The 22,559-nt window shown below is 39.5% G+C and overlaps 1 non-coding gene across 1 annotated transcript; it reads left to right on the top strand.

The window, feature by feature from the left end:
- The first annotated feature begins 20,758 nt into the window (after nt 1–20,758).
- On the top strand, nt 20,759–20,862 carry LOC122150548. The gene has a single exon (XR_006163721.1). It is a non-coding gene; the product is annotated as a U6 spliceosomal RNA (small nuclear RNA).
- The last annotated feature ends 1,697 nt before the right edge of the window (nt 20,863–22,559 follow it).

Here is a 22,559-nt window from a genome sequence, read left to right as displayed (position 1 = left end):
TCGTATAGGCTGTGGATCACCTGGTGTACCAGTCACTAGGACTAATTCTTCCCATTAATCTTTGGTTTTCTTCATTCTTCTTTGTGCTGGATGAGGAGAGACCCATTGTTGCATCTAGATAGCTTTTTTGCAATAATCTTGAGAGTCCTGTGTTAAAGATGGATGAACTCTAAGACACTAAGAGTTTAAGTCCTTGAATAAAGGTTAACCAATCATTAGGATTAAAAACTCTCATATTATATTATGACATGAGTGAAAAGTAAATGTTTATTACATTAAGCCAGAGAGAACTGAGGATTTATCTGTTACAGCAGCTACTTTCCCATATAAAATAACATCTTTCCAAACTCAAGAGATGAGTTCTGATTTCATTCAGGGATAGGCATGTATCCTAGGTCTGAGTCAATCAGTTCATGGTGTTCCTCTAGCCACAGAAATTGCTTCAGAAGCTGACATATTGCCTGAGTCAGTCCAATTAAAGGAAAGCTCATTATTTTTTTCAAAGTTTGGGAAAAAAAGAAGCCTTCTCTCTCTTTCTGGATATGAATGAGAAAGCATGTAGTAAAGCATTTTGCAACAGTCTGAGGATGAAACCAACACACAGAGGAAAGAAGAGTCAAGAATAGTATTGAAAACATGGAATCAGAGTGATAACCAAACTATGCCTGAAGTATAATCTACATTTAGACATTTCCCATTTTATAAACTCCCTTTATGTCCACTCCTCACTTAACATGGTTAGTTTCCAAAGACCAGGTTGCTATGCAAAAATGGAGGATGACCACATCTGATCTCAAAATGGAGGATGACTACATCACTGCATAACTGCCAAATTATATCATTGCATAACTGCCAAATCACTAAGAATCATGGCTCACCCATGTTGACACATAACCTTAGCTATCACAAAGCATTACTTTCACCTTGCACCTTGGTGTTCACTCCTGCCAGACACATGTGGTTATTAATGCAGAGAACCATAGATTTTTTATTGTCATAAATGTGAAATGTCACAAAATGAGACTGTCGATAAATGAGGAATAGATGTATTTTTAAGCCAGTTTGAGTTTGTTTTTCTTTATTTACAACTAATGTCTTTCAGGTGTGCAGGCATGTGTTGCTTAACACCCGCTAAGCCCATGGGCCAAGGCACTCAGGTGTTTGAATGGCAGGATGGCAGACCCTTGTCCTGAGGTTAAAGCCCTACTTTTGCCTGGCTGTTGGATGTGGCCTGGAAGCCATCTAGTCAGCTGCAATGGCGGACCACCCCAAACTCCCAACCCTGGTCCAGCCTGGGCTCCTGTGATTCAGTGTATCTCACCTCTGTGTCTTGCCTGACATGGTCCCATAGGAAAGCAATGGAAAGATATGTGGCACCAATGGAAAGATATGTGCCTAGGCACCCCAGCCCTGACTCAGGTGCTCTCAACCTCCTTGGCTTACATCATCCCCTCCCCAAGTAGGTTCTCACAGGTATGCTGGACTTCCCTACAGCTGGCTTAGCAGAAAAGGCAGTGACAGCCAAGTGTGACCCAGCCAAGTGCTTAACTAAGACATCGAGAGTGGGAGCTGCCCAAGATGCGCGTTGCACAGCAATCTCTGGGCCAGTGCTCCTGGGAGCCCCAGCACCCTGCAGACACAGTCCAAATCACACTATGTCCTATTTTATAAAACCTATTGTGGACGTTAAATGATGCATACCTGTACTTGATTACACACAAAACTCCTGTAATCAATATAGGAAAAAAATAAAACCCAATTGGAATATTAAACATAATTCAAAGTTCATAAAACTAGGCATTAGGAAACTATATTAATTGGTACACCAATAAAACATTAATCAAAATTCACAAATACTTAAACCTATATCACTCAGAATAAGCTGGGTTATGCTACAGTAACAAATGACCCCAAAATCTAAGTGACATATAACAAAGATTTATTTCTTACTAATGCTATGCTGTATGGTCCATTCTGGGTCAACTAAGCCTCATTTTACCTTTCCTCTAGGCCCCACGCCATTAAAGTAGCCTCTACCTGAAACACACTTGTTCTCATGACAGAGAGAGGATAAAACGTGGTGAACTACATGCTGTATATTAAAACTTCTGTCTGCTCACATGTATTGGTCAGAGCAAGGCTGGGGTCACAATATACAGAAATATAATCCCCCCTGTTGTAGTTAAGTCTGTGTGTCAAATTGGCTGAGCCTGGTTGAGTGGCTGGGCAGCTGGATGTAGTATTCCCCATGATGACACTGGTAATCAACTCCATGGTGGAATCTACTGTAAGAGCTGAGTAGCTGCCTTAGGGAATCGGGTCTGCTTCCTGTACGTAAGGAGAAGCCTTGGGGAAGGATCTCTAGCTTACTGCACGCTTGAACCCTACATGTAGCTGAGTCGTTGTTCAGCAGCCTGCCATGCTCTGATGATCCTGGGACTTTCCTTCAAGTTCTGTTGACTTGAATCAACAGCCTGCAGTGTAATTTGGTAACATTGGGACTGTGCCATTTTATTTGTCAACCTTGGGCTTGTTAGCCTCAGCAGGCACTAACTGCCTGAGTGAAGAGATGCTTCTAGCTTCAGTGAGTCGGGAGCAAGAGGCAGAGCTAAAGCCCAAAAGTTTAAAGGGCTTACACACAGTCCCTAGAGCCTGGCACTTTGACCTTTGACTTAAAGCCTTCAACTTGTCAGAATAAACTCCTATTTGTTAAGGTCATCCCATTTGTGGTACATATTCCTGTCAGAGTAGTACTAGGTAACCAGAACACCCACCCCACCCAGGGAGAGGCAGTGACTATTTGAGAACAGTGAAAGTCTAACACAGTACCTAAAGTTAGAGTAACCCTAAATTATCTATTGAAAGAATAATTAAGAGCCTAAAGAATAATGAGGACTCAGTTTTTATCGTTCATTGGTCTACAGATAAAAATCTGAAAATAAATTATTCCAAGATTAAAAGAAATCAAACTGCCAATAAATATTGAAAAGTCTCCCAAAAAACATTGTCTATATTATTTCAAAATTTTGATGATTACTACTGAGGTGGTGGTCAATAGAGGACAGGACCAGAAAAAACACTGATGCTTTAATGGAATTTGAGGATAAACCCACCTACAGGAATATGCCCAGCTAGCTGCACTGTGTTCTAATACTTGATGTTACTATTTAGATGTCTCACCTATAAGTAGTGATAGTGACAGTATTAGCTTTATATGGGCCTAAAACCAAAATCAAACCCACTGCCATCAAGTCAATTCCAATTCTACAGGGCAGAGTAGAACAGCCCCATAGGGTTTCCAAGCTTATAAATCTTTACAGAAGGAGTCTGCCTAATGGAGGATTTTCAAGTGCCAGGCACTGTACAAACATGATCTCATTGAGACTTCACAACATTCCTATGAGGTAAGTGGTGTCTCTGATCTTACAACACTGAAGTAGATATCCAAGGCCACAGAGCTACTAAATAACAAGACATGGATCTAAACATGAGATTCTTTCCCCAAAGCCCATACTTCTCACAAGACAGGGCTTGCCAGACAGAGAGATATGTGGGAAGTCAGCAAAGGAGGGTCTGGCAGTGAGCATTGCCACCGTGAAGCTGCCCTCATAATTGTAGAACCTGTCTCTCTGATCTGAGTAGGTAACTGGCTGAGACAGAGGTGGAGGGAAGGTTGTAGCAGGATCTGCAATCTAACAGGATCTGACCTCACCACAGTTGTGAGGAAGTGGTCTCATTCTATCACCCTCCTTCACCCAATCAATGTATGCTCTTGAGGAAGAGATTCAACACTCCCTGAGGAATAAACCTCACCATGGCCTCCTACAGAGGCCACAAAGCCTTCAGACAACCAGCTGAAGACCAACCAAAATGCCATGGAGGGCATTTTAGCCCTCCATGGGCAGGAAAGAGGCAGCATTGGGAAATGGAAGCAAGTCTTCTCCCACACGAATCTTTGCCACCTGTGACTAGAGTTGAGGAAAACAGGACAGGGACAGTAAATGAAAGGAAGTCTCTTTAGTGATCAAGAATGCCTCATTTTGTGAAAAATCCAGACTAGAGCACGACTAAGGGATCAGGAGATCAGTTGCTGAGGTCTAAGGGAGGAGGCTGGAGCCATAGTAGTGACAAGAATCAGAAAAGCACTTAGAATTATCTCAGGATATAGTTGACTGGAAGAAAATTAATCATTGTATCAACTGTTCTCTATTTACATAGGGCCCAGATCTGGGTGAGTCAGCACATGTGTGTGACTTTAACCCCATCTAGCCAACTCCTTACAGATAAGGCTGCACCTTCCGATGTTTCTGGCTTCTGTGCAGTGGGGAAATTTGGCACTGTGCACCAAAGATTTCACTACCTGTTTTTTCCCAGTCTTTCATTTTCCTGTAAATATTCCACGTGATATATCTATAACCTGCAATTATGGGACATTATCACAGGCATATCATATCAGAAGGGACCAGTCCCTAGAGAAGGACATCATGCTTGGTAAAGCAGAAAGCACAAAACAAGACCCTCAACAAGATGGACTGACAAAGTGGCTGAAACGACGGGCTCAAGCATAGCAACGATTGTGAGGATGGGGCAGGACTAGGCAGTGTTTCATTCTGTTGTACATCGGGTCGCTATATATTGGAACCAACTTGACAGCACCTGTGGTGGTTATGTTTGTGTGTCAGCTTGGCTGGGCCTGGTTGAGTGGCTGGACAGCTGGATGTACTATTTCCCATAATGGGACTGGTAATCAACTCCATGGTCGAATCTACTGTGAGCAGTTGAGTGAACCTTTGAGTATGTGGTCTGCTTCCCATATATAAGCAGTAGCTTTGGGAATGGTCTCTAGCTTATGGCACGCTTGGACCCTGCATGTAGCCATGTCATTGTTCAGCAGCCTGCCATGCTCTGCCAACATTGGGACTTACAATATACTTAAATTAATGGCCTGCTGTGTGGTTTGGTAACATTGAAACTGTTCCTTTTTACTTGTCAACCTTGGGTTTGTCAACCTCAGCAGCCAGCAGGTGTCTGAGTGAAAAAATTCCTCTAGCTCCAGTGGTCCAGGAGCAGGAGGCAGAGCTGGACCCCAAGGTTGAGGGGCTTTCACCTAGCCCCTAGAGATTGGCACTTTGAACTTGGACTTAAAGCCTTCCAATTGTGAGAGAATAAACTCTTGTTTGTTCAAGCCATCCCATTTGTGGTATATTCTTGTCAGAGCGGCACTAGGTAACCAGAACAGCACCTAAGAGCAACATCATAGATACTTTATTCAGAGGAGCTAGAGGACCATGTTGGCTAAATCAGATACCAATGTGTATGGCATTTTTCAGCTAACAAAGCATCTTCCAATGTACTAGCTCATTTGAGCCTCATGCCAATTCTGTAAAATACATATTCTTATCCCCACATTATAGGTAAGAAAAGTGAGGTTGGGGACTGTTAAGGCTTTCCCAAGTCTCACAGCAAGTGAAAGAGGCAGAATCTGAACCTGAGACTTCTGACCATTATGGCATTGCCCTGAGCAAAAAAACAGTGATGAGTGGGAACAATTGTGGGAATTGGCAAAGAGGAATGTATTAGAATGAAGAAGAAGGACCCTACGACAGCTGTAAAATTATTTCAAGGGGAAATGAAGACAAATTGGAATTAAGCTCTCTTTTAATTATACATTTACCAGTGATCTGTCACTGAGAAAGAACTAATACATAGAGTATCAATTTTCAGTAAATATAAATGGCAAATAAGGCATTTAATGAATTGCAAATGACAGTGTTTCTAAGAGTTGTTATCAATCATGAGGAAGGGCCTGCCCATTTATTAATCATATATCTCATTTCAGCAAAGAATCCAGCTGAATGGCTTAAAGAGAATACAGAATGGTGCAGATGGTGACTGGGGAAGGTAGGCATGAAAAATAAAACTTGTCCTTTATCTATTTCAAATGTGAAGGGGTGAGCAGTGTAGAGGAAGGAAAGGAAAAATATTTGCAAATGGGATTTTAAAATAGTTGGATAACTGATGAAGCGTTAAGAAAACTGCAAATTCATCATCTATAGGGTAGCTTCCTGAGCCAGCAATGAAAAAAGTCAGAAGTAAAGGGAAGTTCAGGGAAGGCACAAAAGAAAAAGGCAGGCTGCTGGAAAAAGGTCACCAAGGTCATGGAGAGGGCTCCAACATGCTCTCATTTGCCAAAGGATCCAGGAGAGTGAGTCCATCAATTCACAGCATTTCAGATCTCTATGCCAGCCAGAGTTATACTCAAAGCAAAAGTTTCAATAAATATAGAGATAAATAAATGTACTCTCATCCACCTCATCTTGCCACTCAAGCAGAAAAATAAATAAATAAAAGGTAGGCCTCTTTGGTCAACTAAGTGATTTTAATATCTTTATAAAGTCTTAGTTGTTCTGTTGTTGTTGTTGTTGTTGTTACGTGCCCTTGAGTCAGACTCGACTCATAGCGACCCCTCCTTGGGTTTCTGAAGCAGTATCACTACGGAAGTAGATTGCCCCATCTTCTTTCCAAGGAGTGGATGGTGGGTTTGAACGCCAGCCTTCTGGTTAGTAGTCAAATGCCTTAGGCACTATGCCACCAATGCCAAAAGGACTTAGAACAGCATGAAATTATCAGGGGGCCATAAACCTAATAATGTCTCTCAAAGCTATTACAGAAAACAGTTCAAGAAAGAGTACCTGCAATCACAACACTGAAAAGGGGGGTAAATAATATTGACAAATGGTATTATAATTGGTCAATCAAATTTACCTTTTTTTTCTAATTTTTAAATTGCCAAATTATTTTACCTATTCATACCAGGGTGAGAATATCTCTGCCACGAACTATGAAGGAAAGCATAGTGTCATTTTTTTCTGAGGGAACTTAAGGGTTCAACTTCTTACTCAAATAACATTACGTATTTATGAAGCTGGATTCTAATTAAATTACATCAGTCATCAATCTGATTTTCCTAAACTTCCTTTTCACAGAACTGTTAATAGAGATATAAGAATTCTCAAATATAAATGTTTAAATATTGAATTACTGACACTGTGCTTTCTAAACCCTCCTATAAGAACACCCAGTTTGTGTCTCCTTATGAACTCTCTCTCTATGCACCTATGTTTTTCTCCCATGTCCTTGCTTCTGCTATCCAATCTCCCACCTCACATTCCCACAACCAAAATGGTAGAAAAGTGTAAATGAGCAGAGACGAATTTTATTATTATTACCATTTCCTTCTGTGTTCTCTCAAAATAGAAGCTTCCTAAGTGAGAAACAGGTCACATATAAAATTATTAAAAGAATCCTTCATGTAAAATTGTTCACCAAACAGAAGCTTCATGAACATTAACTAAGATACTTTGACAACTCCAGCCTGATCTTGGCCTCCATCTCCAGTGGGTCCTGAGTATTGGGCCTATCTTTCAGAAAACAGCTTCCAGTTTGATCTGTGACATTTACAGAGATAGAAAGCCAAAACAATATTTATCACAATGAAAACGAAATGATTACTTTTCTGTGTATTGGAAAAGATGCTGCTGGAGGGCCCTCAAAAAGCAAAACATAGAACTATCATATGTCCCAGTGATCCCAATCTTAGTTATATACTCAAAAGAATTAAAAGTAGGGACTCAAACAGAAATGTGTATACTAATGTCCATTGCAGCACTACTCACAATAGCCAAAAGGTGGAGACAACCTAAATGTCCAACAAAGTATGAATGGATAAACAAATGTGAAATAGCCATACAGGGCAATTTTACTCAGCCATCAAGAGAAACGAAGTCCTGATATTTGCTACAACATGGATGAATCTTGAAACCATTATGCTGAGTGAAATAAGTCAATCACAAAAAGATAATTAATAATTAATTGTTTAATAATTATTGTGTGATCCTACTTACATGAAATAGGCAAATGTGTAGAGATCAAAGCTTATATTAATGGTCATCAGGGGTGGGAGGAAGGAGAAAGGAAGAGCCATTGTTTAGGGTCACTGAGTTCATGATGGTGGAATAACATGGAAAGGGATACTGATAATGACAGTACAGTACGATGACTAGAATCAATGTTACTGAATTATACATAGAAAAATTGTTGAACTGACAAAGATCATATATATTTAAAACACACACACACAAATAAAAAAAAAAAAAGAAGAGGAAACGATATCCTTCAACTTCCATAAAACAAGCCACAAAATTTCCTCAGATACCAATGGATATGTGTGGTCTAGTAACTAAGAAATCACTAAACCAGAGATCTCTTCCCAATTCTTTCCTCCCTTGTGTGGGTGGCCTGGAAAAAGTTACCCTCATCTTCCTATTTCAAGCCTCAGCTGTAGAACAGAATCAGTCTATTTTCTCTAGTTTTCTTATAGCATGCTATAAAACTCCTTGTGGATTGCAGCAAATAACGCTCTTAAAATATACAGATTATCTCAAGTAAGTGTGATTCCGAAGCTCCACTCCTGAGGCTAGAAAATGATACTCTTGGATCCTGTCATTTTATATTTTATATTCATCTTACACTGGCATTATAGTAAAAAATAAACATTCAAAAGCTCTTATAAAAACATGGCCTTAATCTCTCTTTTAAACAATTGAGCCACCTTATCCCTTTACACCTGGTTTGAAGAAAATGCTAAAAATTTTAAATGGAAGTGATTGTTTTGAGGGAAAAACAAAGGCCCAATTAGATGAATCATGATTAAATATGCTGCAGAATCCAAATGAAATTCTTCAGAGGATTTGTGCAGTACAGTTAATAATTTTAAAACATGAAACTTTAACTAAAACAGAAGGAGGGAACCTCAAGTGTCCAAAGATATATACAAGCACACATTTTATAAATACATGCTTAAGCTTTTTTACTGGCTTAATCCTCTCTTTAGGTAAAGCCATTCCTCTTCTTCACAAGTGCACACATATGTCTGTGTTCCTTAGCACCAGCCATTTTAGTGTTCTTCCCACTGAACTCAACTAAACCTCTGGAGCCCATTGGGCACAGGGAGCAAATGTGCATTCAGGTGCATCTGAACATACCTGGAACATCCAACAGCAGCGAACACATTTATTTAATAAATTTTCGTGTATATGGAAGTAGTGACTGATAGCATTGATTAAAAGCAGCCAGGCATAAGGGTTGCTGGCATTCAACATCTAAACTTCCTAAAATATAGCACAATCCCAGCCTGAAAACCTACTCTTCTGCTTTTCAACATTTCTGGGTAGAGACAGCAGTGCTTTTTTTTTTTTTTTTTTTAATGTAATTCATTTTCTGGTTTCCCTGTCTACCTTCTGCAGAGGTCCAAGAGCTCCCTTCACATGGAAGGGTTGGCAGAAACACTCATGTCTGGGATTCTGAAAAATTAAAAGACAAAAGCAACAAGCAATATTAAAATACTCTCTCACAAAGCAGCTGCTAATTCTGTTTTTATTTTTGTTGTTGTTGTTTAATTCAAAAACATTATTGTCTCCCTAGGAATAGCCACAAAATCAAAATAGTCTAGAAGATGTCAGGGATCCTGGACTCTCAGATCATCTACTGTGTGATGAGTTCTCCCATGGATGGCCTCTTACCACTGGAAATTTGTCCCTTGTTGCCTCTACAGAGTCAGAAACCACAGGTAGAAAGCAAGTTCGTGGAGCTAGGTGTTAAGATAATATTTTCAGCTTCCACCCTTGTGTCTAAAAACTAAAAACATATATAACCCTGGAAGCACCACTAATGGTGGTATTTGGAGCAATTCCACTCTCGCCCTAATCTGCCATCAAACTGACCTCATTTTTCCTTTTTTTTTTTTTTTAATTTTTATTGTGATTTGGGTGAAAGTTTACAGAGCAAATTCACTTTCCATAAAACAGCTCACATACACTTTGTCTCATGACATTGACTGCAATTTCCCACAATGCAACAGCTCTCTTCCCACTTCCTCCCCATAGTTACCTCTTCCCTGTGTCCTTCCCTCCCATGCACTCCTGCCCCCTGAGCTGTCTCCCTGTGCATACACAGCCTTTCTATTCTCCCATGATTGATCTCTCCAGGGAGTGTATCTACCTAATGTAAATGTTCAGCTCACATGCCTGTCTTTTGTTTGGCTGGCAGCCACAGGAGTGGGTTCAATTCCAGACCTGAAGTGGAGCTAGGGGGCCATAGTCTCAGGGGTTTCACCAGGCTCTATCAGACCAGCAAACTTGGTCCCCTTTTTTATAATTTTGAGTTTTGTTCCACATTGTTCTCCCACTCTATCCAGGATCTTCCACAAAGATCTCCCTCCAAGTGGTTGACAGTGGTAGCTGGGCACTATTTAGTTCTTCGGGTCTCATAGTCATATAGGCTGAAGATTGTGTGGTGTACCAGTCCCTTGGACTAATTGTTTCCATGCATCTTTAGTTTTCTTCATTCTTCTTTGCTCTGGATCAGGAGAGACCCATTGTTGCATTAGATGGCCGCTTGCAAGCTTTAAGATCCCAGTTGCTACTCACCAAAGTAGGATGTGGAACAATATTTTTGTGTAGTATGTTATGCTGGTTGAGCTTGATGTCCCCTGCAACCATGATCCTGAGCCCACAGGTCCAACTACTCACTCCCTCAGGGTAGCTGGCTATGGCCAAGAAGTGACTACAACCTTGTCCCTTGTCAGCTCTACTATATGCACATTCTTACAGAGCATACAAATATATATGTAGAAACATTGTCTACCAACCCTATGCATGGTCATGGGCACACTACCCCCCGCATAGACATACTTGATCGTTCAGCCTGCCCACCCATCTATCCACCCATAGATCAGTGTTTGCCATCACTGACAATGCACTACTGTGTGTGTAAAAGGGTTCATCTTTGTTGTCTGTAACTTCCATGAACCTCTATGTATGTCTTCCTCTTCCTCAATGCCACTGTGTTGATCACTCACATTTGGTACATTGCCCTTCCCTTCACCCAAATCAATACTTGCCTCTACCTATCTAGCAGCATTCTCTCTCCCCTAGCCTCCCACCTCTGGTAACCAACAAAGAAAGTTTCCTTCCATATATAAACCTTTCCTTGACTTTTCACAATAACCGATTAATAAATTGTTTGTCCTTCTGTGATTGACTTAGTTCACTCAGCATAATGTCCTCCAAGTTCATCTACATTATACAGTGTTTTGCAGATGCTACGTTATTCTTTAGGGTTGCATAATATTCCACTGGGAGCTCTGGTAGCATAGTGGCTAAGACACTTGCCTGCTAACCAGACGGCTGGCGGTTCAAACCCATCAGCCACTCCTCGGAAGGAAGGTTGGGCAATCCTACTTCCGTAGTGATACTGCCTCGGAAACCCAAGGAGGGGTCGCTATGAGTCGGGGCCGACTCGACGGCACATAACAACAACAACAACAATATTCCACTGTGTGTATGTACCATAGTTTGATTATCCATTCTTCTGTTGATAGGCCTTTTTCCCTGTTTCTTATGTCTGAAGCTCACACTGCTCCCTATTGCCTAAGCTCCACCTCCAGAAGTTTTGATTTAATTGGTTTAGGGTGGGTCCCAGGCATTATTATTATTTCTAAGCTGTCCTAGGAGCTCTGGTATAGTAGTGCCTAAGGCATTTGACTGCTAACCAGAAGGCCAGCGGTTCAAACCCACCAGCCCCTCCTCAGAAAGAAGGTTGGGCAATCTACTTCTGCAGTGATACTGCCTCTGAGTTGCTATAAGTCAGGTCCGACTCGACGGCACATAACAAGAAGAAGAAGAAGAAGCTGTCCTAGTGACTCTAGGCAGCCTTATTTGAAAATCAATGTATCTTCTCTTAACTTGTTCACTGACCTTCCTCTGAAAATAATACAAAACCAGAAAGAGGATTAAACCTAAAAATTCATTAGCTCTGCCCTTAATTAAATTCTACAGATTATGCAACTAGCCAATTACTTTGTTACAATGCCCAAGTGATTTGGATATTAAAACAAAGTGGAGGGTAGGTAAACAGGACTTGATTTCAGATGTTGGACACAAAGGAAAGATTCTGGAAGTTATGGCATGCTTTCCTTGTCTTAAGAGCATGCTGGTGACCTTGGGTAAGTTTATAGTCAAAGAGCACTGTTTAGAAAATAAGAATATGAATTCAGAACTGTCCACTGGTAAATTGTAAGGTGAAGTAATGAAGTATTTCCTAAGTCATTCATTCAATAAAGATTTGTATTCTCCCAAATAAGATTTAAAACATAATGTGGTGAAACGTCACACTGCAGAGAACGCTGCAGAGAAAATGAAAGACAGACAACCAGCCCCTGTCATAAAGAGATTATTGATTTAAAATGCAGTAAAATTCCTGTTTACAAAGAGTTGCATGAAATCATTTATTTAAATTAAGCTGTCCTCTATCCAAAATCTTATTACTTTTTATGAGGTCTGGAATGCTCAAACAGTATGAAGCTCCACTTTTATTTCTGTGTTTAGAATCTACTCCTCTTATTGTTGTTGGTAGTTGCTGTTGGACGCACGGCGTCCCCACGTGTCTCGGAGTAGAACTGAGCTCCGCAGGGTTTTCAAGGCTGTCACTTTTTGGAAGGAGGTCGCCAGGCTTGCCCTCCGAGGCAACTCTGGGTGTGTCTGAACTGTCAATCTACTGGAAATTAGTCATGTGCTTAACCTTTTGCACCAACCAGGGACTCCTGTTTTTATTATTTCTCAATTAAAAAAATAAATAAATAAGGCAGTAGACAGTGGAGTGCTCAGGTAAGATCTTGGGCTTTGGTGTAAGGCAGGTCAAAGCTTTGTCTTGGCTCTGCACTTAGAGCTGAGAGGCTTTGGGCAAAAAACTAACATCTCTTCAGTACTCTCAGCTCTAAAACCAAGATAATAATATCCCCCACTACCCAAAGCTATGAGAATTAACTTCAATAATTAAGGAACACTCAATAATCTCCACTGTTATTATTACTTGTTGTTGTTATTATTATCTTCATTTTATATATGAAGAAACTGAAGTACAGAGAGGTTAAGTAGCTTCTCCATGGCCACGCAACTAAGAAGTGGTAGAACTGAAAATTCAACATAGATAATCTGGCTCCAAAGTCATTCTTAATCCATCCCTAGAATTTTTAATATTCTATGATTTCTAGGATTTATAACAGTATATTGGGGGACACTGGTGGTTCAGTGGGAGGACTCCCATCTCTATGCTGTAGATGCAGGTTCCATTCCCAGCCAATGTGTCTCATGTGCAGCCACCACTCATCTGTCAGTGGAGGCCTGCATGTTGCTATGATGCTGACAGGCCTTAGCAGAGCTTCCACACTAAAATAGACTAAGAAGAAAGACCTGGCAATCTACATCTGAAAACCCTATGGATCACAAAAGTCTGATCTACAACCATTAGTGGGGATGGCTCAGGACCAAGCAGTTTTCCATTCCATTGCCCATGAGATCACTATGAATCAAGGGCTGACTCAATGGCAGCTAACAACAATAACAACCTAACAGTACATTAAATTTACTCAGGTCTTCACAGCTTACAAAAACTTATACATATGTCATCCTATTTTAACATTACTAATTTGGAGAATTTTGCTGAAGAAAATTTAAAAATGTCTGTAGCATTATATGACAGGAACTGCCAGAAATTCAAGCCAGATTCAGAAGAGGATATGGAACAAGGGATATCATTGCTGATGTCACATGGATCTCAGCTGAAAGCAAAGAATGCCAGAAAGATGTTTACCTGTGTTTTATTGATTATGCAGAGGCATTTGACTGTATGGATCATAGCAAATTATGGATAACACTGAAAAGAATGGGAATTCCAGAACACTTAACTGTGCTCATGAGAAACCTGTTCATAGACCAAGAGGCTGTTGTTCAAACAGAATAAGGGGATACTGCACGGTTTAAAATCAGGAAAGTGGTATATCAGGGTTGTATCCTTTCACCATACTTATTCAATCTGTATGCTGAGCAAATAATCCAAGAAACTGGATTATATGAAGAAGAACACAGCATCAGGATAGGAGAAAGATTCATTAACAACCTGTGAAACGCAGATGACACAACCTTGCCTGCTGAAAGTGAAGAAGACTTGAAGCACTTACAGTTGAAGATCAGAGACTGCAAACTTCAGTATGTATTGCATCTCAACATAAAGAAAACAAAAGTCCTCACAAATGGACTGGTAAGCAACATCATGGTAAATGGATTGAAGTTGTCACGGAGTTCATTTTACTCGGATCCACAATCAATACCCATGGAAGCATCAAGAAATCAAATGTTGTATTGCATTGGGCAAATCTGCTGCAAAAGACCTGTTTACAGTGTTAAAGAGCAAAGTTGTCATTTTGAAGATTAAGGTGCATCTGATCCAAGTCATGGTATTTTCAATAGCCTCCTATGAAGGTGAAAGCTGGAAAATGTATTAAGAAGACCACAGAAGAATTGATGCATTTGAGTTGTGATCTTGGTGAGGAATACTGAATGTACCACGGACTGCTAGACGAATGAACAAATCTGTCTTGGAGGAAGTACAGTCGAAATGCTCCTCAGAAGTAAGGATAGCGAGACTTCACCTCTCATACTTTGGTCATTTTTATCAAGACGGACCAGTCCCTGGAGGATATCATTCTTGGTAAAGTAGAAAGTCAGTGAAGGGGAAGACCCTTATTGAGATGGACTGACACAGTAGCTGTGACAATGGGCTCAAGGATGGCAATGATTGTCTCAAGCACAGCAACAACTGTGAGGGTGGTACAGGATGGGCAGTGTTTCGTTCTATTGTACATAGGGTCACATAGAGTCACTATGAGTTGGAACTGACTTGATGGCACCTAACAACAACAGTCTGAAGGAAGCCAAAGCAGTTGTAGTTACTGTTCCTATCTTATAGTTGGGGACATTGAGGCTCAGAGGGTTAGTGTCCCGTTCAAGGACACCGGGTTGATGAGTAGCAGAGTTGGGCCTCAAAACCCTCTCTTCTGACTCCCCAACCAGGATCATCCACTAGAAAACATGCCTATTGTACCCAAAATATGCTGAATATTTGAGATGATCATACTTACTGAAAAAATAAGGACCCTATCTTCAAATCACATAGGGTTTAAAACACTGTAGAGAATATTTTCCAAAGCAATTACTTATTGTCAAGTGTACATAATGAGATGTTATGATTTAGTCAGGCAATCACATTGAGAGGTGGTGGAAAGAAAAAAATGGTCATGTTCCACATATACTAGAACCAGTCTGCAAGTCCTGGCAACACCAAAGATTTCATTTGGAAGGTTAACTATGGTGAGCTCATTGTGTTAGGTATCAGAGTATTTTCTTTTCTTGATGACTAAGATTATCATCACTCAAGGGCAGAAAGAGAGATCTGATATACAGATATGAGACCTTCTGAAATCCCTAGATGCATAAGGCTTTTTTGACCTTCACATTTTCCATCCTCTTCTGATCCATCTACCCAGCAATTTTTGGTTGAAGAAATTAAGATACAGTGCCACTTCATGGGTCAAACAACATCAATGCTTGCATTTGAATATTACAACATTATCAATGGGATACTGAAACCACTAGACTCTTCTGCATTTAGGCAACTTTGGAGTTTTGCTCAGGATTCCAAACAAGATCCAATAGTAAAGATATAAAATGCAGTGATTTCTGTGCCAGGCCTAGTGGCTGGAACATTGGTTTGGGCACATACACACAGCACAGCAAGATGGTTGGCAAAGAGAACTGGAAGACACGACAGTCTTTTTAACTTTTTATTCTTCTTTCTGTTTTACTAACAACAAAATCATATGCCAGCCTGAGAGACAAGCTGCTTCTCTGACTGCATGTCAGTCTTCAGATGGTTGTTGTTGTGTGCTGTCAAATCAATTCCCCATACAGAGTAATACTGCCCCATAGGGTTTTCTAGGCTGTAATCTTTACAGAAGCAGATCACTAGGTCTTTTTCCCACGGAGCTGCTGGTTAGGTTCGAACCACCAACCTTTCAATTAACAGCCAAGCAGTTAACCACTGTACTACCAGGACTCCTAGTCTTCAGGTATCACTATCTTACATTGGATAAAAACTGAGCCTACAAGCAAGATACACTTTTGAAACCATGCAAACTTCAGTTTGAGAATTTTGATTAAAGATCAAACAGATACAAGGTGCAAGGAGTTAGAATATATTCTTTGAAATCCTTCAGAAAGATCTTATTGCTTGAACTGTGATGGGAAATGTTGTTCTAATGGCACAAAGGCTAAAATAAACTAAAATGAGTGAACGTGGAAAGAGTAATTTCCCCACTGCAGACTTAAAGCTATAAGGTATTCACTTGAAGTACATTCTGCATCTTACTCATTTATTTCAATCAGCATTCCCCTAACCACAGACAAGCATGATGGGTAGATCATGCACCAGTTTCCTTCAAACTAGGCATTTGAAGGTTCAGAAGGTAAATTTAGAAATATGCCTTAAAATGTCTGAAATACACAAGCTTTTAACTCTCAAATTTGAAAGTTTTATTTTTTCTGACCTTAGAGATATAGGTTAAAGAATTCTTGCAAGAACAGATGTGAAATGAAGGTGTCCCATTGGTCCCACAGAGCACTGTGACTCAATGGGAAAATATCCATTACACCCTTGCTTTTGTACTCACTCCACTGTAGTAAAGTCATCTGTATATATTTCTGTCTCTCTCAATAGACTATAAGTTCCTCAAGGGCAGGAAATATTTTATTTCTCTTTATACTCAGTGCACAACACAGACCTTAGCTTGGGCTATTGAATTTATGTTCAAAAATATTTATTTAACTGGACTGAAATATGGGTCAAAAAACCTAGTGTATTCTTCTGATGCTGCCACTAACCCAGTCCTCATAGGTCAAACACAAAACTCTCACTCCCTCCGTCTATCTATAAAGGAAGATATACAAACACCTGTGTCCTGGCTCTTAGGTAGTGAAGCCAGCTAAATGTATATATGATATATATCAATGAATTCAAAAAAACTGAAATAAAATGCAATGCTTTTGCATCTTATCTACTTATACCCTAGGGCAGAGAATAAGGGAAGTGGATAGCACCATCCTTCAAACATTTCCTAAACATTCTTGTCACTTAGCTTTCTGCTCAAATGTCACCTCCTCAGGGAAGACTTCTCTGATTACCCTTCTAAAATCAGCCCTCTGGGTACTCTCCTGCAATTTACCCTGCTTCATTGTATGGCAATATATTACTGTATACATGTTTCCTCTCCAAAAGCTCCATGGGTACAGGCTCCTTGTCCATGTTGTTTACTGCTGCCTTTCCCTCACCTGTAACTGTGTTGTTTTTGTTGTTGTTACATGCCGTGGAGTCGGCCCTGATTCATAGCGACCCCTCCTTGGGTTTCCGAGACAGTATCACTATGGAAGTAGATTGCCCAACCTTCCTTCCGAGGAGTGGTGGTGGGTTTGAACCACCAGCCCTCTGGTTAGCAGTCAAGTGGCTGAGGCACATGCTACCAGAGCTCCTGTTGTTAACTGTAGGCACTCAATAAATACTTGTTAAATAAATGGATAAGTGATAGTCACCAACAGCAAGTATTCAGAAAGAGCTTCATTTTGTTTTTAAGTATCCTAAATGAAAACCATATCAATATTAACACACAAGTAATTTCGTGCAGCAGGCAATGACCTCCACATCTGACAGATATTAAGAGAAATGAAGTATGGTATTATTTTCAGATAGAAGACCTGAAATGCTCTGGAATGCCACTCCAGTTTATCGGGTATGTGGCTTCACAATATTAATCCAAATACTTCGCCCAAAGGGAATTCAGTCTTCCAAGCTCAAAAAGATACTTCGTAATCACTAATTACCAAAAACAGGTACATGGATATCTTTGTCTCAGTTAACAAACCATAATCAGGGGTATATTGAGGTTCAATTTTATGAGTAAAATGAGTGTTTCTAGGATTTCATTCATCATGCCTTACATATACCAGGTATTCAATAACCACTTATTGATGTGACTTAATTGATGTCATTTAAAATACACTTTGAAGAATGTTAATAAGGGCAATGCCTCATAAAATGACCTTAATGCATCTATCTATCTATATCTATCTATCTATATATATATATGTGATCGACAAATATATATGTTTACTGCTGTATTCCCCTCACCTATAACTATATGTGTATATATATATATATATACACACACACACAAATACTATAAGGAATCCAAATTGCAAAACAAATTAATTCCTAAAAAGATTTATATGACTAAATTTTAATTAATTCCTTGAATAGTATCTTTCCAAATTCAATTTAAAATGTGTTGTATGCTGTTAATCTAATATAATCCATTGAGTTTTAATAAGCAAAATATTTCCAGCTAGAACCAAAACCCAGCTATTCCATTTTCATAATCTTCTGTATAAGAGAGTGGGCTGAACTAATTTTTTCTGAATTTTTTATACTTAATCAACAATATCATTGCCAAAGGAAACCACTTTTCAGAAAACTCTCTGTCTTGGTTTATAACTTATAATAAAAAACTTGAATTTTGTATCTGATGGGCTTTAATGTGTACTATTACATTTTTTATTCTATAGTTGAAAGAGATAGTTTCCATTATAAAAATTTTCCCATAGTCTAGTTACCCAGACAAAAACATGTTCCTATTCATAGGTCAGAAATTATTGTGGATAATTTTTTTAAGAACATCAAAAAAGTTTTGGTTGGCTTCAGAGACCTTCTGCATTCATCTCGTCCCATCAGTTGGCTGAAGGTGTATACACAGGATGACGCAGTATGATCTTAATGTACCATACAACAAGGAAGTTAGAAAAAAAAATTTAAAAGACTTGAGGGTTGAAATACCAACAACTTACTTATCCTATCCATTTGGTTCTATATGGATTGATTTCAACTGCATCCTGTTCTGGGTCACAGGAAAAAAAATGGAAAAGAAGCATAAATGTGAGATCCAGAACAATCTAGTAAACTTGAAATACAGCACAGTGGATTGTATAAAGATGTACCTCAGCTCTGGACTTAGACCTTTGGTACCCTAAGAGATAAAGATGGTTGGAAATCTGATCTGTTCTGACACTCAGAGACAACCCTCTATGAACTTCCCAGAGCCCTGCTGTGCCTGATAGTGTTAGAAGCCAGCATCCTTCACCCTTACTGTGAAGTATGCTGTGAGCTTCCTTTAATTGTAGACTCACTTTCATCTTCCCAGAGTCCTTGTTTGGAGAACTTCTCTGTCTGTTTTGTTCTGAAAATTAGAAACTACCCATATGTTGTCCATAGGGGACTGGCTCAAAAAAAAAACAAAACAAAAAAAAAATGGAAGATGTGCTACCTTTAAAAACAATGAGTTATATTGATATGTACTAGTGGGGGGGAAGGTCCAAGATATCTTATTAAGTTTTAAAAAGAAAAGAAAAGAAAAAAGAGCAAATTGTTGTAAAAGTTATAAATCTGTATGTATGTATGTACTAATAGATACATGGAAAGGTAGGCAGGACTTTATACTAAACAATGAATAGTGATCATCTTGGAGGTGTTGTGTGACAAAAGAAAGAGGCTGGACTACAGTGAATTTTCATTTCTCTATGTGAAACATTCTTATAGTTTTGTGGGGGAGGGGGTTGAAGTCAACCCATTATATTGAGGAGACTCTAGGGGTCTGAGGGGTGGGGACAATGAGTTCCAACCATCACGGTCCAACTGTGATCTTCTGGAACTTGCAGCCACCAAAAGCTCTTGTACTTTTTTAATAAGAAATCCAATTTAAAATGGATTAAACTGTTGCTATAGTTTGTCAGCCAAACTATAGCAATAACTGTGCATAAATTTTGTAATTAGAAAAAAATAAAATTTTTTAAATAGTTAAAAATGAGATTTATAAAGACTTTAAGACATAATGGCATAGTGCCTAAGGCATTTGACTGCTAACCAGAAGGCTGGCTGTTCAAACCCACCAACTGCTCCTGGGAAAGAAGACTGGGCAATTTACTTCGGTAGAGATATTGCCTCAGAAACCCAAGGAGGGGTCGCTATGAGTGGAATCTACTCCACAGCAGTGAGTTGTTTCTGTTTTTGTTTTAAGACATTATATAATAAATGGCACATAACAACAACAATAACATAATAAAAATACTGGGTGAATCAAGCCTGAACACACGGGTCAACCCCTGTGATATCTATGGCTGAAATTTAGAAATCCATAAATGGCTGAAACTGTATGAAAATTGTTATGCATATGTGCATTTTCTGAAGAGACTCTCCATATCTTTCATCAGATTCTCCAAGGGCCTGGGACCCAAAAGAAGGTCACAGACCATGATCCTAGCAGAAACCAAGATAATTGTTCCATCTCTTCATTCATTTTTATTATTGTTTCATTATGAGTCATTTTATTGCTACTTAATTTCATAGCTTCTGGCAAAGATAAAACCTACAGTCATCACCAAAGTATAAAAGCTGTGGTTCTTAGTCTCTACCCTCATTTAAAGAGGCTCCCAATGCCTTATGAGCAGTCATAAGAGCAAAAGAAGTCACACCCATCTGGTGTTGGTATAAGTAAATGCTTAACAGGCACTGAAACCCTACAATTGTTCAAGGCTTGAGGATAGTTGTCCAAGGTACAAATTGTTTGATTTTCTTCACAGAAAAGAGATTCGTGAAATGGAGGAGGGAGGAGACAAAGGGAAGAACTCAAGTTTACTTGAATTAAGGGGACTTAAGGGTAAGTGGAGTGAATTTTATCAGTAAATCAAGACTCAATACAACAGTGTTCACTTCAGCAGCACATATACCAAATCTGGAACAATACAGAGATTAGCATGGCTCCTGCACAAGGATGACATGCAAATTTGTGAAGTGGTCTATATTTTTTATTTGGCTGAAGATAATCTTACACATGCACTTGTGCTACAAAATTATCCACTACATTACAGAAGCAACAGAAGATAGGGCTGAAATAGCTTCTCAGAGACAACCAAACACCCTGAAAGAGAATCACCGGGGCTGCTTGCTGAAGATCATAGTCTCGGGGGACATCATGCTCAATTGGCAGAACATACTACATAAAAATCTTGTTCTACATCATACTTCTGTAAGTAGCAACTAGAGTCTTAAAAACTTTCAAGCAGCCATCTAAGATGCAACTATTGGTTTCCTCTTATCTGGAGCAAAGAAGAGTGAAGAAAATCAAAGTCATCTAGAAACAATTAGTTCAAAGATATGATGGACAACAAGGACCTCAGCCTTTACAACCCTGAGACCACAAGAACTAGATGGTGCCCAAATACCAATGCCAACTACTTGGAAAGGGATCAAAATTGGAGATCCTGGATAGAGTGGAAGGAAAAATGTGAAACAAAATTCAAAAACACAAAAAATGACCAGAATTACTGTTGGATACAGACTGGTGAAACCCCTGAGACGATGGCCCTAGAAATGGACTCAGTTCCATGGATTGGCTCTCAGTCCAACAGTAGAAAGACCAATATGCAGAATACCTACCCCAGGGAGATGCACCTGCCTACTCTAGGAAGATGCACCCCTTAGATCAATCAGCCATGAGACACCAGAGGGGTAGCTTCACATAGAGGGAAAGCTGGACAGACAGGAATGCATAGATAAGAAGGGCACAGGGAGGAGGTAGTCACAGGGAGGAGAGGGGAGGAGAGTTTTTATGGTTGAGGATGGTAATCGGGGCCATGAAATCAAGTGTACATGAACTGTTAAATGTAAAACAAATCTGCTTTGTAAATTTGCACCCAAAGCACAATTAAAAAAAAAAAAATTCAATGCAACAAAAGAAGAATGAGGAAAATCAAAGATGCAGGAAACAATTAGTCCAAAGGACTAATGAAGCATGTGAACCCCAGCCTCCACAACCCTGAGACCAAAGGAACTAGATGATGTCTGGCTACCACTGCTGACCACTCAGAAAGGGATCACAATCAGAGGTCCCAGATAGAGTGGGGGGAAATTTGGAACAAAACTCAAAATCCTAAAAAGCCAGGCTTATTGTTCTGATGAAGACTGATGGAACCTCCGAGACTCTAGTCTTTAGACACCCTTCAAGCTAGGAAGCTGAACTTAACCCCTGTGACTCAACTGTCAGCCAAACTATAGATAAGCCTATAAGGTGAAAAGTCGTATCAGGAGGGTATGCACTCATTACAACAATCACCCATAAGAGACCAAGAGCACAGTATCTGCCCAGGAATGGATCTAGGAAGACAAGAGGGGATGGGAAGGAAGGACAAAGGGAAAAGGTGGGCAGGAAGTAGGAAGAATGCTGTTAAAGTGTGGGTTACAGTAAACATCAAAAAACAGAACATACATGGATTATTAAATGGTAAACCAATTTGCTCTGTAAACGTTCACCCAAATCACAATTGAAAAAAAAAAAAAAAATTCAATGCAACATCCCTATCTGACAGCCTTTATTGTTGGAAAGAAACTTTAACCATGAATGAATGAACATTAAAAATGTACAACAAAGTTATATATATATATGTGTGTGTGTGTGTATGTATGTATATATATATATATATATATATATAAATATATATATATAT

The sequence above is a fragment of the Orycteropus afer genome, unplaced genomic scaffold, assembly GCF_000298275.1.
Source record: "Orycteropus afer afer isolate SDZICR_OR568_19922 unplaced genomic scaffold, OryAfe1.0 scaffold00168, whole genome shotgun sequence".
NCBI classification, from domain to species: Eukaryota; Metazoa; Chordata; class Mammalia; order Tubulidentata; family Orycteropodidae; genus Orycteropus; species Orycteropus afer.
This window is presented reverse-complemented; position numbering and strand designations above follow the sequence as displayed.